Source organism: Thermobia domestica, chromosome 14, assembly GCF_964235325.1.
Source record: "Thermobia domestica chromosome 14, izTheDome1.hap1.1, whole genome shotgun sequence".
Classification (NCBI taxonomy): domain Eukaryota; kingdom Metazoa; phylum Arthropoda; class Insecta; order Zygentoma; family Lepismatidae; genus Thermobia; species Thermobia domestica.
Genome location: NC_137467.1, coordinates 98,359,289 through 98,372,749, shown reverse-complemented (window position 1 = coordinate 98,372,749; position 13,461 = coordinate 98,359,289).

Genomic DNA, 13,461 nt, shown 5'->3' with positions numbered 1-13,461 from the left:
GTAGGCGGTCAGGATCTCACATACAAATGGACGTATATAACATATAGCTGACGAAGGTAACATAAGTATATGCATGTGATATACGGGAAACTGTTAGATGTCAGACATCCTGCAACGACATGATGTAACATCTAAGGGCAGTGCATATGTAGCATACGGATAACGTATGCTCCATGCTGATTTCTATAGTAAGCAAGAGGATACCGTATATTTGTACAATATACCGCTGTCCGGAGAACGGATTTACGACAAGGGCAACTCCCTTGAATTCGACTAGTTGTTCTTACTTTGAGCGTATTCGAGATGTTATGACTATTACTAGTATTATGGTTTTCTCAATATTAATATTATTACTACTTCTATTACTATTACCACTATAATCGTTTACTGTCATTTTTGTATCTGACGTTTAATACGTTTCAGTAGTATATTTCAGCCCTTTTCCTTCCTTCATAGTAGACTCATGGTATTATGTAGGTTATGTGAAGTAGGTAGATTTTACACCAAATTATTGATATGATTTAGAATAGTTTAAAGTTATACAACCAATTAGATTTTAACTACAATCAAAAATGCGAATACTGTAATGGTAATAGAAAACTATATTTCATTATATTACTGAAGATCTGTTTCCATCAAATACTTGCTGTATGAAAAACAAGCTGGACCCGCCCTTCCGCCAGTGTTCTCGATTTTTTTTAACCACCATCTTGTTCTCCTCCATTTTCTTCTCTGCTGCTATTTGAAATGCCTATGATCACGTAGTGTAGTGTTACGTAACGATTAGAAATCGAGACTTGAGACCGTCCTTCTATTTTTAGCGAGCCTTTCTATGAACAAAATTTGCGTTTTGCCACCATCTTTAAATGCCTATGATTACGTACACATAGTAATCGGACACATTCCCCCCTCCGATAAGAAGTTTTGCAGAAAAATCCTCATTTTCACCGTTTTCGAACATTCCTTTGGCACTCGCCGGAGCACGCACCTCATGAAATTATAAGCCTGTAACTGTAGTTGACTAAGGTCAGTAATCGTGCAAAGACTCAGTCGATTCGGTTCGTCAGTTTAGAATATTAGCATGATTATACTTCGCCATTTTCCCGTTGCCTCAATTTTCTTTTTTGCCACCATGTTGAAATGAAATAGTAGAGACTAACAACTTTTACTGTGCCGGTTCTGTTGTCTGTGGCAATAACTTACAATGTTAGTGCTTCCAAAAGCGCATTGCTCTATTTGGAGCCCTTTGCATTGTACAGACACACACACATACGCGGCGCGAGTAGTTAGTTTAGCCCGTCCCTTCTTATAGGGTGGGCTAAAAAGAGAGAAAAATGAGTTAGAGTGGATTGCTCGACGGCTATAGGGTTTGAATCCAATTTTTTTAGAAAGCCACGTTAACATTCATTTCCTCTATCTAGTAGTATCCATTTCCTCTCCTATGGAGCGACATTGATAAATTCTAAACCTTTCAAATTACAGGTAAAATATCAGACATTAATAAGCACTTTTTTCCTTCATACCTGACATAATTAGTATTAACTTCCGCATTGTTACGGGCACTTAAGATTTCATGTCAACCTTGCTAGCAAAGGGGTTAGCTTGCTGTACTCCGAAGCTAGGAATCCTTGATTCGAATGTCATTCAGGCATGTATATTTCTTTTGGCGCCATTAGCCTCGCGCATAAGATACGGGCCTAAAACCACATCGAAAAAAGGAATCATGGTTGACAAAATTTGGTGACATCCGAAAACTTTTGAATACTCGACTAATGAAGTTTCGTAATGATTCGACAATAACCCAAATGTCAATGATATTGAAAATTTGGATAATGCTCGAAATCTCGATAATACCCAAAGTTTCAAGTATACTCGAAATTTCTGTAATAATCAAATTTTCAAATTACCTGAAATTTTGATAACATTAGAACTTTCAAATAGTTGAAACTTCGATAATATTAGAACTTTCGATAATACTCGAAACTTTGATAATATTCAAACTTTCGATAATACCCGAAACTTCGATAATACTCATACTTTCAATTAATGGTGGGTAATTCCGGAACGATTCGTTCCAAAAGAATAAATCTTTTAGTAGAATGAAAGGATCGAATCTCTAAAAGGAACCGGATTGAATGGCGGAATTAAAAGATGGATTCACTCAGAGGAAGGAAGAGACGGATTGAGACAGTGGAGTCGGTTAATTGAACTAGAGGACGGAACCAAACAACACAAGCTCAAGAGTAGACTCAGTTGATGGATTGATAAAGATGGAATCAGACAAAAGCAGTACTGCAAAACAGATGGACAATATATGACAGAGAGAGAGAGAGAAAGAAAGAAAAAGGGTCCTACTCGCATACCTATAAACAACAAGCCTTCTTTGTGATTTTTGTGCCCGTTCTAAGAATATTCTGATCACAAAACTCCTCTACCAATGAAAGGAGTAGGGAGGGTGGCAACTAGTCTTATCAGAATGTTTGTTGACTTTCTTCTCTTCCACAGGTGTTCAGGATTACCAGGTCTACTGATTTTTTTGTATTGCAATTCAGAAAATGAGTTTTTGGTGTAACCTATATTGACGCATCGTCATGTATCCTACTGTAAAATTCACGATCGATTGTTTGATTGGGTATTAATATTACAGTTCAACACATTGGCTATATGGGATAAGCTCTATTTCATAAAGTGAGATTCAAAACATTACTCTTTCTTTTCACAAACGCAAGCACCTCCATTGAGATCAAAACCGGAACCATACGAATATTAACCACTTCGCTTAGCTCTAAGTTAAACTAAAAGTTTCTTTCATTACAAATAAAAGAATATATCGTTTACAGCATGATATCTCAGCCAAAAATACAGAAATGAGAGAGACCTATCACAAATACTTGTATAAAGATGAGATAATGCATAAACTGAGACCGGAAAAAATGGGATAGAAGAGAGAGAAAATACGTCAACATTAGGTAAATTAGTGGTGTGCGCAATGGGGTTTCGGTTTTTTGACCTGCCTTCCCTAACAGCACAATTACATAGTAGGCATATTGTCGTACCTTGGCACCTTTACCTACCTTTTGGTGTACCTTTGGTGTATCATTTTTCTTCTTTCATTTTGTTTTATTTCTTTCTTTTCTTTTCTGTTGATAAATGGTATGTATGTTACATGTCAATGAGTCCACTAATGTCAATGATAGAGATATTGAAAAATGTAATAACCTCATAAAAGATAATGAAAGGTCGAATCTCAGAGCAACAACCGGACTATGAAAAAGCAACGACATTAGATGTGCGTATGGTTAGGATTATTGACCGTCGCATGCAAAAACATGGTGAAGGACTCAAGATAAAGGTACAATGTTCTTTAATTTCTTTGTTGAAGTAATACAAAAACGAAGGTAAAGACTTGTATCAAAATCATGTGATGTACAAATGCTGGACTCTCACATGAGGTTTACGTCAATGATATCCGCTTTGAAAAGTATAAAACCTTCAGAAGGGGCTCCTTTAGTCACCCTTCTCTTCACCGGAGTCTCGGCTCGTCGTTTTCGTAATTTTACTTGAAGAGGTCCGATCTGCCACCTGCGGTTGTGTCGCACAACTCGTCTTGTCTTGTCTATTTGGACTTAGTTTGCCACACGTTATATCACTTTCGTAAATCCTCTTAGTGAGAGTCTACGTTTAATAAGTCCTCATTGTACAATTCGACGTTTATAAGTTCTTTGCAATTTTTCTGTGAATCTCTAATTGGAACTGTAAAACATCTTCAACCAATAAATTGTCATCAATCAATAGTTGAAATCTACGTTTCATTTCTCGGGACACTGCTGTACTCCAAGCGGGAGTCGAACTAGTGATCATCTGCCGACGCCAACCGAAGGTACGCTGCCCAAGGCGCTCGGGGCGCTACAGTACAAACTAAACTTTTTGGTGACCAGCAGTGCGATAGTTCCAGTGTTCCAGAATTCCAGAAGTTAGAGGAAGCAGTAGTGGCAGAGCGTATAGTATCTGGACACAACCACTTCTAAGCAAAAGAACACCACCTGTTTGGAGGGAGCTGCCCATCCCTGGATTTGGACTTGTACATTCTAAAGACGAAGATTTTCCTGGTCTAATTGGTGCAATTCCACATTTGAAGGAGGTTCCAAGGTTCCACTGCAGTACAAACCAAGCTGCACTTTCATCTGGGCGAATCACACCGGAGAAACTCAGCAGATCCCAGAAAGGAACACATTCGGATTCCCGCCTTAGGAAACACAACATCACCGAAGAGAACCATATCCTGTAATATAGGCAACCAGAAATTCATCTCCAAGGATCCTCCGCATCAAGAATAATTGTAAGTTGTAAATTTTTGTTGTTGTTTCTCAATCAATTCATTATTTCTTCTCAATTTAACATTCTTTAACAAAATTTAAAATTTTTTGTAACAAGGTGTAAAATTTTTTGCTTAGAGGTTTCCATTTAATTCTAATTTAAGTTAAAAAAAATGGCTGAAGCTAGGGACAGTGATAGTGAACCTGAGACCACCCAAACTTATTGCTCTATTAGCGAAGCTTTAAAATTAATATCAGAACCATTTACGGGAGACAAACGTAAGCTTAGAGAATTTATTGACAACGTTGACACCGCTTTTCAAGTTGTTGACCCCCAACAGCATAACATTTTATTAAAGTTTGTTAGGGCTAAAATTACAGCTGACGCGAAGTCAAAGCTACTTGTTAGAAGCTCCACTGAAACGTGGGAGCAGGTTAAAGCAATTCTTGAGGAAAATTACGCCACAAAATGCACTCTAGATTATTATGCATGCGCTCTCTTTAATGCACGTCAAGGGAAACAAGAGAATATTGTCTCTTGGGGTTCGAGGATCGACTCCCTTCAGTCCGATCTGAAGGAAGCTGCTTGTCGTATTTGTAATGATGAGGAGCTTTGCGGTGCTATGTCATTAATTGAACACCTTTCAAAGGCCAGTTTCATTCAGGGACTAGCCCACGAAAGAATTCAAACTATTGTTAGAAGCAAGGAACCTAGTAATTTAGGTAAAGCAGTAGAAGTGGCATTAGAAGAAGAAAGTAATATTCTCTCTCAGAGGGAGAAAGTGCAAACGAAATTAGATAGAGGCCGGCCACCTCCTAATGATGTAGTTTGCAATTTTTGTAAAAAACCAGGTCATGTAGCCTCGGCCTGTTTCAAGAAAAACAGGGATAGAAGAATTCCTCAAGTAAAATATATTCAAAAGAACAAATTTAGTAATAGTCATCCCGTGCAACACGCCATTGATGAAAGAAAATATCATGGTAATGTAAGTAATTCGGGAAATGTGAGTAGTCGTCCCGCGCAGCACGCCACTGATGAAAGAAAATATCGTGGACGTGTGGGCAATTCGGGAAACGTGTAAATGTTGAGGCAAGAGAAGCAAAAGAATCTTCTCTTGGCCTCTACAGTAATAGCCCGTTAATCTTGAAAAATAACAAGGTCAGTATATACATAAAGGAACTTGGTAAACAAATAATTCTTTTGGCTGATACTGGGTCACAGATATCTCTAATTCGATTAAGCGAGCTGACACCTGAACTCCAGTCTTTAGTTGATAAAGACTCTGCTACAAAAATTCAAGGAATAGATTCTACTCCCATACTTACTAGCGGAAGAGTTAATTTAACTTTGGAATTAGGCCAAAAAGAGATAATACATGAATTCCATTGCGTTTCAGATAATGTAAATTTAACGTCAGACATTCAAGGGATCATAGGATCAGATTTCTTTATGAAACAAAAATGTGTTTTAGATTTCAGTCAAAACATAACTTTGTTACACATTCCTCCGAGGTGTGAACAAATAGTAGAGGTCCCCACAATAACAGAAAATATAGGAATTTTAAGTCGAAAAATTTTGAAAGAAAATGTTATTTTGGGTGATGCAATTACTAAAGGAGAAAACAATAAATGCATTGGCATTATTCTAAACGCTAACGAATACCCCGTTACAGTAGAATTATCTCCAGTGACTTTAGAACCACTACCGTGTTCAGATGATGCAACTAAAGTGTTGTCAATTCAAACATCAACTCACTCAGTAAATTCTTTAGCAAACTCCGATAGAATTAAGGAGCTAACTAACCATTTAAGATTAGAGCATTTAACCCCACATGAAAAAGCTAGCATATTAGAAATCTGCGAGGAATTTAACGATGTTTTCTTCCTCCCTGGAGACAAAATCAAGTGCACTCAGGCAGTTGAACATAAAATTCCTTTTCTCCCCCAGCATGAACATACGGTAGTAAACCGACGAAACTATCGCTTACCTGAAGTATATAGGGAAGAAATAAAAAGGCACGTAGAGCAAATGTTAAAAGATGAAATAATACAACCTTCAGTATCTCCATTCAATTCTCCCCTTGTAATACTGCCTAAAAAGCTGGATAGTAGTGGTAAACAGAAATATCGAATTTGCTTGGACCTTTCTAGGGTCAATTCTCTTACCGTCGGTAATGCTTACCCGTTACCTAACATCTCTGAAATTTTAGATCAATTAGGAAGAGCCAGATTCTTTACAACGCTAGATCTTTATTCAGGTTATCACGCAGTAAAAGTATGTGAGGAGGATCGTCATAAAACAGCATTCACAGCAAATGACCAACATTGGGAATACATTCGTATGCCCTTCGGTTTAAAGGGGGCTCCTGCAACCTTTGCTCGATTAATGCAAGTAGTTCTTAGTGGAATAATTGGAATAAAATGCTTAGCTTATCTTGATGATGTGATTATTTACGCACCCACTTTAAAGTCCCATAACGAGAGATTAATTGAAGTTCTGAAAAGATTACGTGAGCATAACCTTCAATTGCAACCGGCAAAGTGCGAGTTTTTACGAAAAGAAGTGATTTACCTTGGGCATATTATCTCAGAAACTGGAGTACGCCCTGATCCGCGATTAGTTGAAAAAGTACTTCATTACCCTGTACCTAAGACTGTTAAACATGTGCGAACCTTTTTAGGACTTGCTAATTATTATAGACGCTTTGTAGAACATTTTAGCGAAATTGCCAAACCCTTGAATAATCTCTTAAAGAAAAACATTCCTTTTAATTGGACAGATACGGAACAGCAAGCTTTTGATATTTTGAAACAGAAACTTACAGGGTACCCTGTACTACGTTATCCAGATTTTTCCAAACCCTTTATTTTAAGTACAGATGCGTCTCAAGACAGCATTGGGGCTATATTATCACAAGGAGAATTAGGACAAGATTGGCCAATAGCTTATGTGTCGCGCACACTGTCTAAAGCTGAATCTAATTATTCTACAATTGAGAAGGAACTTTTAGCAACAGTTTGGGGTTGTAGTACTTTTAGACCTTACCTATATGGACGTCACTTTACTATTGTGACCAATCACCGCCCACTTTGTTATATTTTTAGTGTAAAAGACCCTAGTTCGCGTCTTATGCGTTGGAAACTAAAATTAGCTGAATACGATTTTGAAGTAAAATACCGACCCGGAAAAACCCATCAAAATGTTGATACCCTCAGTAGAATACAGGTTATAGAGGAAACTAGTGAGCAGTTAACGGAAGAAAAGAAAAACCAAATTCTGAAAGAGTTTCACGCTAGCCCCATAGCGGGACATCTTGGAATGAAAGCAACATATGAAAAGATAAAAGAACATCTTACCCTTAATAATATTCATCTAAATGCGTGGTCAAATATCAAATCAGAGGTAGAAAACTACGTAAAAAAATGTGATAGCTGCCAAAGAAACAAAACCCTCACAAAAACAAAAATTCCTCTTGTAATTACCGATACTCCTGAAACAGTATTTGCCAAATGCTCAATGGACGTCGTAGGCCCATTATGCCCTAGTTTGCAAGGAAATCGCTTTATATTAACCTTTTTAGATTTATTGTCTCGTTACTTAATTGCCATACCTTTACCAAAACAAGATGCAGACACAATTGCTCGCGCTTTTGTGGAGCATATAATTCTAAAATTTGGATGTCCATCCGTCTTAATCACAGATCAAGGATCAAATTTCCTTAGTCAAATGTTTCGAAGAGTATGTAGGTTATTAAGGATAGAAAAGTTACACACTACTAGCTACCACCCAGAAGCGAATCCGGTCGAACGTCAGCATGCCACATTGATTCAAATGCTCAGAAATTTTGTTTCAGATCAGCAAACAGACTGGGACCAGTGGATACCTTTCGTACTATTTGCTATAAATACAACAAAACATGCAAGTACTGGTTTCACAAGTTTTGAATTACTTTTCGGACGTCCCCCGAATATTCCTGGTGTCTTACAAAGAGCTCCTAGTGAAGTTAATTATGCTTTAGATGATTATGTTAAAGAGCTTAAACAAAAGCTGCAAACATCATATGCTATAGCCAAAAGAAATCTTGAAAAATCAAAGTTCAAAAACAAAAATAATTATGATAAATCTTTAAATGTACAGACATTTAAAGAAAACGACCTTGTGTTATTGTTTGACGAAACAGTCAGAAGGGGGCGATCAAAGAAATTAATTGCCCATTGGGTGGGACCATACAAACTAATCAAAGGGGAAGGTGTCAATTGCACATTACAACTTCGAAAGAATAAAACATTAAAAGTGCATGCCAATCGTTTGAAGCATTATTATTAAATGTACTTTCAAGCTTCTGATATATCTAAGCTTACAGTAATACTTTTTCTTTTTTTCTCTCCCTCTCTTTTTTTCGCAGATGTTGACTTTGGTTCTGTTATCACTATTATTGTGTACGGTCAGTGCATCCTACACTAAGGCTAGATTGGAAAGATTCCAAGACAGCCCAGGGTTATATTATGAGTTCAAAGGATACACGAAACTATATAATACCGAATGGAGGCTCGTCACATATGTTAATCTAACTAGGTTAGATGAAAATTTTGCTATTATATCTCGTTACGTACTAGCAACAAGAAATATTTGCAATGATAAGCTAATTCAGTCAAGCAAAACAAATTGTAACACCACATTTTACAACGGCGTGACCTTAAAGATGAAGTCCATTCAAGACACACGTTTACTAATCAATCAAGTAACTGAAAACCGCCAAGATAGAGTAAAACGAGGTCTCTTTGACTTTGTGGGTACCATTAGCAAAATCTTATTTGGTATAATGGACGCTAGTGATGCAGCGTGGTATACTCAGCAAATAAATAAATTGGAGCAAGAACAAAGTGACTTTCTTAAATTAAGCAAAGAACAAATGACGGTTGTAAAAAGTACCTTATTAACATTAAACGGAACCATTTCCACTATTCAAGAGAATGAAAATAATTTAAAAGAAAGTTTAGATAAACTAACTTTAGAAATTAACAAAAGAACAAAGCAAATTTCTCAAAATTTCCTTACTTTAGAAATGAGGCTCACCTTAAATGAGCACATTCAAAAAATTGACCGTCTTTTAAAAGATCTACGACAGGACTTTGAATTAATATTGCAAGCCATCATAAACGCTCAAAAGGGTATTCTCCAACCTCATATAATAACTCCTGCTGAGATATTCCGTCAATTTAAGGCGAGTGCCACTAGCTTACCCACTGGACTAAGTCTACCATTTCCGACTAATTTGGCATATGGATACTTACTCCTTAAGGTCATGTCCTTAGATGTCTTTATTCACGATAATATATTGGGTTATGTAACTAGCTTACCTTTAACAGAACATTTGCAATTCGATATGGATCATATCATTCCTTTGCCGATTAAAATACAAAATACTACCAATAAATATATTTATGTATAGCCTACTAAAGAATATCTGTTATTGGATAATACTCAGCAATACTATGCTAAGTTAAGTGAAGTAGAATTTTCTAAATGCAAAATGTTGCAAAATAATCAATATGTATGTAAACAAAGTTTTCCAATTATGTCAACACATTTACACGAAGAATGTGAAGTAAAATTATTACAGTATACTAGAGAATTACCTGAAAATTGTAATAGAAGAATTGTTCATCTTGACCAAACATTGTGGACACAATTAGATAAAAACGAATGGAAACTTGCGTATTCTTCTAAAATGTCTAAAATATCAATTTTTGCTTACATTGTATCTATTATAGTACTTATCATTATGATATTATGTTGCTGCAAATATTGTAAATGTTACAAGTTGTATAATAGATGGACTAAAGATGATAGTTGTTGTAGGGCATTGTGTTGTTTTAAACCAACAATAATAAATAGAATTCAAACTGACCCACATAAAGCAACTGTAACCCCCATTGCATTTTCTGATCTTAATAAAAGTGAGTCAGAGTTATTAGAGCTTAGGGAGGTTGAAGATTCAACCCACAATGTTTCCCAGACGAGCCCTCCAACGGGAACAATGTCCAGGTTATCTAGTAGAAAGGCGTTACCTAGAACAAAAAGCCGCTGATCCCTCTTCAGCTCAGCCATTTCATAGGTAGTCTTAACATTTTATTGTATAAAATAAAAATGGTGTACTTATGTATTTAATTGTGTAACAAACAAAAGGGTTTATGTATTATATAGCATACAAAAAAATCGTTAATGTAACACTTTTTTTTAATTATCTTAGGGGGGGAGGTGTCGTACCTTGGCACCTTTACCTACCTTTTGGTGTACCTTTGGTTCTTCTTTCATTTTTCTTCTTTCATTTTGTTTTATTTCTTTCTTTTCTTTTCTGTTGATAAATGGTATGTATGTTACATGTCAATGAGTCCACTAATGTCAATGATAGAGATATTGAAAAATGTAATAACCTCATAAAAGATAATGAAAGGTCGAATCTCAGAGCAACAACCGGACTATGAAAAAGCAACGACATTAGATGTGCGTATGGTTAGGATTATTGACCGTCGCATGCAAAAACATGGTGAAGGACTCAAGATAAAGGTACAATGTTCTTTAATTTCTTTGTTGAAGTAATACAAAAACGAAGGTAAAGACTTGTATCAAAATCATGTGATGTACAAATGCTGGACTCTCACATGAGGTTTACGTCAATGATATCCGCTTTGAAAAGTATAAAACCTTCAGAAGGGGCTCCTTTAGTCACCCTTCTCTTCACCGGAGTCTCGGCTCGTCGTTTTCGTAATTTTACTTGAAGAGGTCCGATCTGCCACCTGCGGTTGTGTCGCACAACTCGTCTTGTCTTGTCTATTTGGACTTAGTTTGCCACACGTTATATCACTTTCGTAAATCCTCTTAGTGAGAGTCTACGTTTAATAAGTCTTCATTGTACAATTCGACGTTTATAAGTTCTTTGCAATTTTTCTGTGAATCTCTAATTGGAACTGTAAAACATCTTCAACCAATAAATTGTCATCAATCAATAGTTGAAATCTACGTTTCATTTCTCGGGACACTGCTGTACTCCAAGCGGGAGTCGAACTAGTGAACATCTGCCGACGCCAACCGAAGGTACGCTGCCCAAGCCGCTCGGGGCGCTACAATATGCTTATCATGTTCCCTCAGGTACATAGGGATGTATTCAGTATTTGTCTTATGTACCTCTGAGAGAGAAATCACATGCATGGCAAGTGATAGTCACAGTCTATGTCAGTCCCTAGGCACATGCCTGACATGCACCTGGGGAACTTGCCTACTATGTTCTAGGTATGTTCCCCATGCCATAAGCGTCAATGAGCCACAAAATTACTTCCCCAAAGTATGTTAAATCGCCTATATGCGTAACATGTTTGCATTAAGGTGAATCTAAACAAATACTTTTTAAAAAAAGCTTTAAAGAATGTATCCGAGGGTAGGCACGAACCATCAACTTTTGGATTGCTAGCCGCGTGCTCTTCCGACCTGGTCACTTTTTTTAAAAATTTTCATTTGGTTACATTATATGAATGTATAGCATCTCAGTTCATATATTCATTATACAAGATTCATAAGTAGTGAGCAAAATATTTGTTTTCACACTGCACAGAAAAACTTTTACAAGCATTTTTCAGAAAAATAATGTAATCAAACATATTGCCACTCAGATACATGTCCATGATATAGAAAACTGATTGTCCCATTAGACAGTGGCAGTATTGTGTTTTGTGATCGGAAAGAAACAGTATTCTGGAAACAGTATATTCTGAGGTTCAAACACAGTGGCATGTAAACGGCAGACGACAGTTAACATTCGTGTTAACGTTTTCCAGATATCAGGTGATTGAGCACAGAATTGCAGTCTGTGTTCAATCGTATCAGGTTGAGCACACTGTTGACACATATCCGTTTGTAGTACACCAATATGTTTTAATTTAACATTAGTAGGAACAAGCTCATTCACAATCATATAGACCCCTACCAGGTACTCCTTACCTGCGTTGACAGGATGACATTGTGCATACTATGCCATATCATCTTCCAGTTTTTGGTTGAAAACTTTTGCTGAACGTGCGGAACCATTTTGTTGTACAGAGGTTCAAGTAAGTACTGACCCAGAAATTTTACATTGAAATAATTGGTAGGATCCAAGAGATGTAGATATGGCCAACCTTGTACGCATTGTTTAATATACATAGGAGCGTCTTTGAGAGATTCCATATTAGGGAGGTTAGGTGCTGGAAATGAGACAATTCAGCACGGAAGCTACTGATGTGTAATACTGTCAGGAAAGTGATATTGTTTATAGTTATTAGTTAAGAAGAACGCCTTACATTTCTCACGTATCAAAATGAGCTGTAAGACCCCTTGTTTCCAAGGTAGAGTAAGGGTGTCACATGTGACACGAAAATAAAGTCCTGCCCACATAAAGCAGCCAATAAAGGAATGAAGTTTGCGAAGATATAAGTCCGATATCGGATATATGTGCGCGTAATACGATAATTTTGCACACAAATAACTATTTACATACCAAATACGTTGGATAAGATCTAATTTGCCTAATTTTTGTTGATACACAGTCCGCGCACATTATTCAGTAATGGATCACAAATCCTTTCATAATGGTTACTGTCACTATTAGAAAATGTAACGCCCAATATTTTAACTTGATCTACTACTTCAAGAGTTGACAAGGGCTGTGGGATGCCATCCATTTTCAAGTTATGAAATTTCAACACTTTTGTTTTACTGAAATTGATACGTTCACCACTAATGTCACTGAATTGTCTTAATTGGTCAATAATATAGTGAAATTGCTGTAATGTCGTGCAACTAATATTTACATCATCAGCATAGGCCGTGACAGAGATTTTGCAGATCGTGAAGCGGAGGTTGTATATACACAGCCAACTTATATAAAATAGGTTCAAGAACAAGCCCAAAAAGAAACATGGACATGGGACAACCTTGTTGGACTCCACTTTTCAGTGAAATGGACTGAGTGAGAAAACCATTTACCTGTAGTCGAGCTGTCGCCGTGCTATACAGTTGCTGGATAATGTTAAGGAAGCTAAGCAGAAATGTATACTGAGCACTGCAAAAAGATAATCATGTGTTAAGCGATCAAAGGCTTTCTGAAAG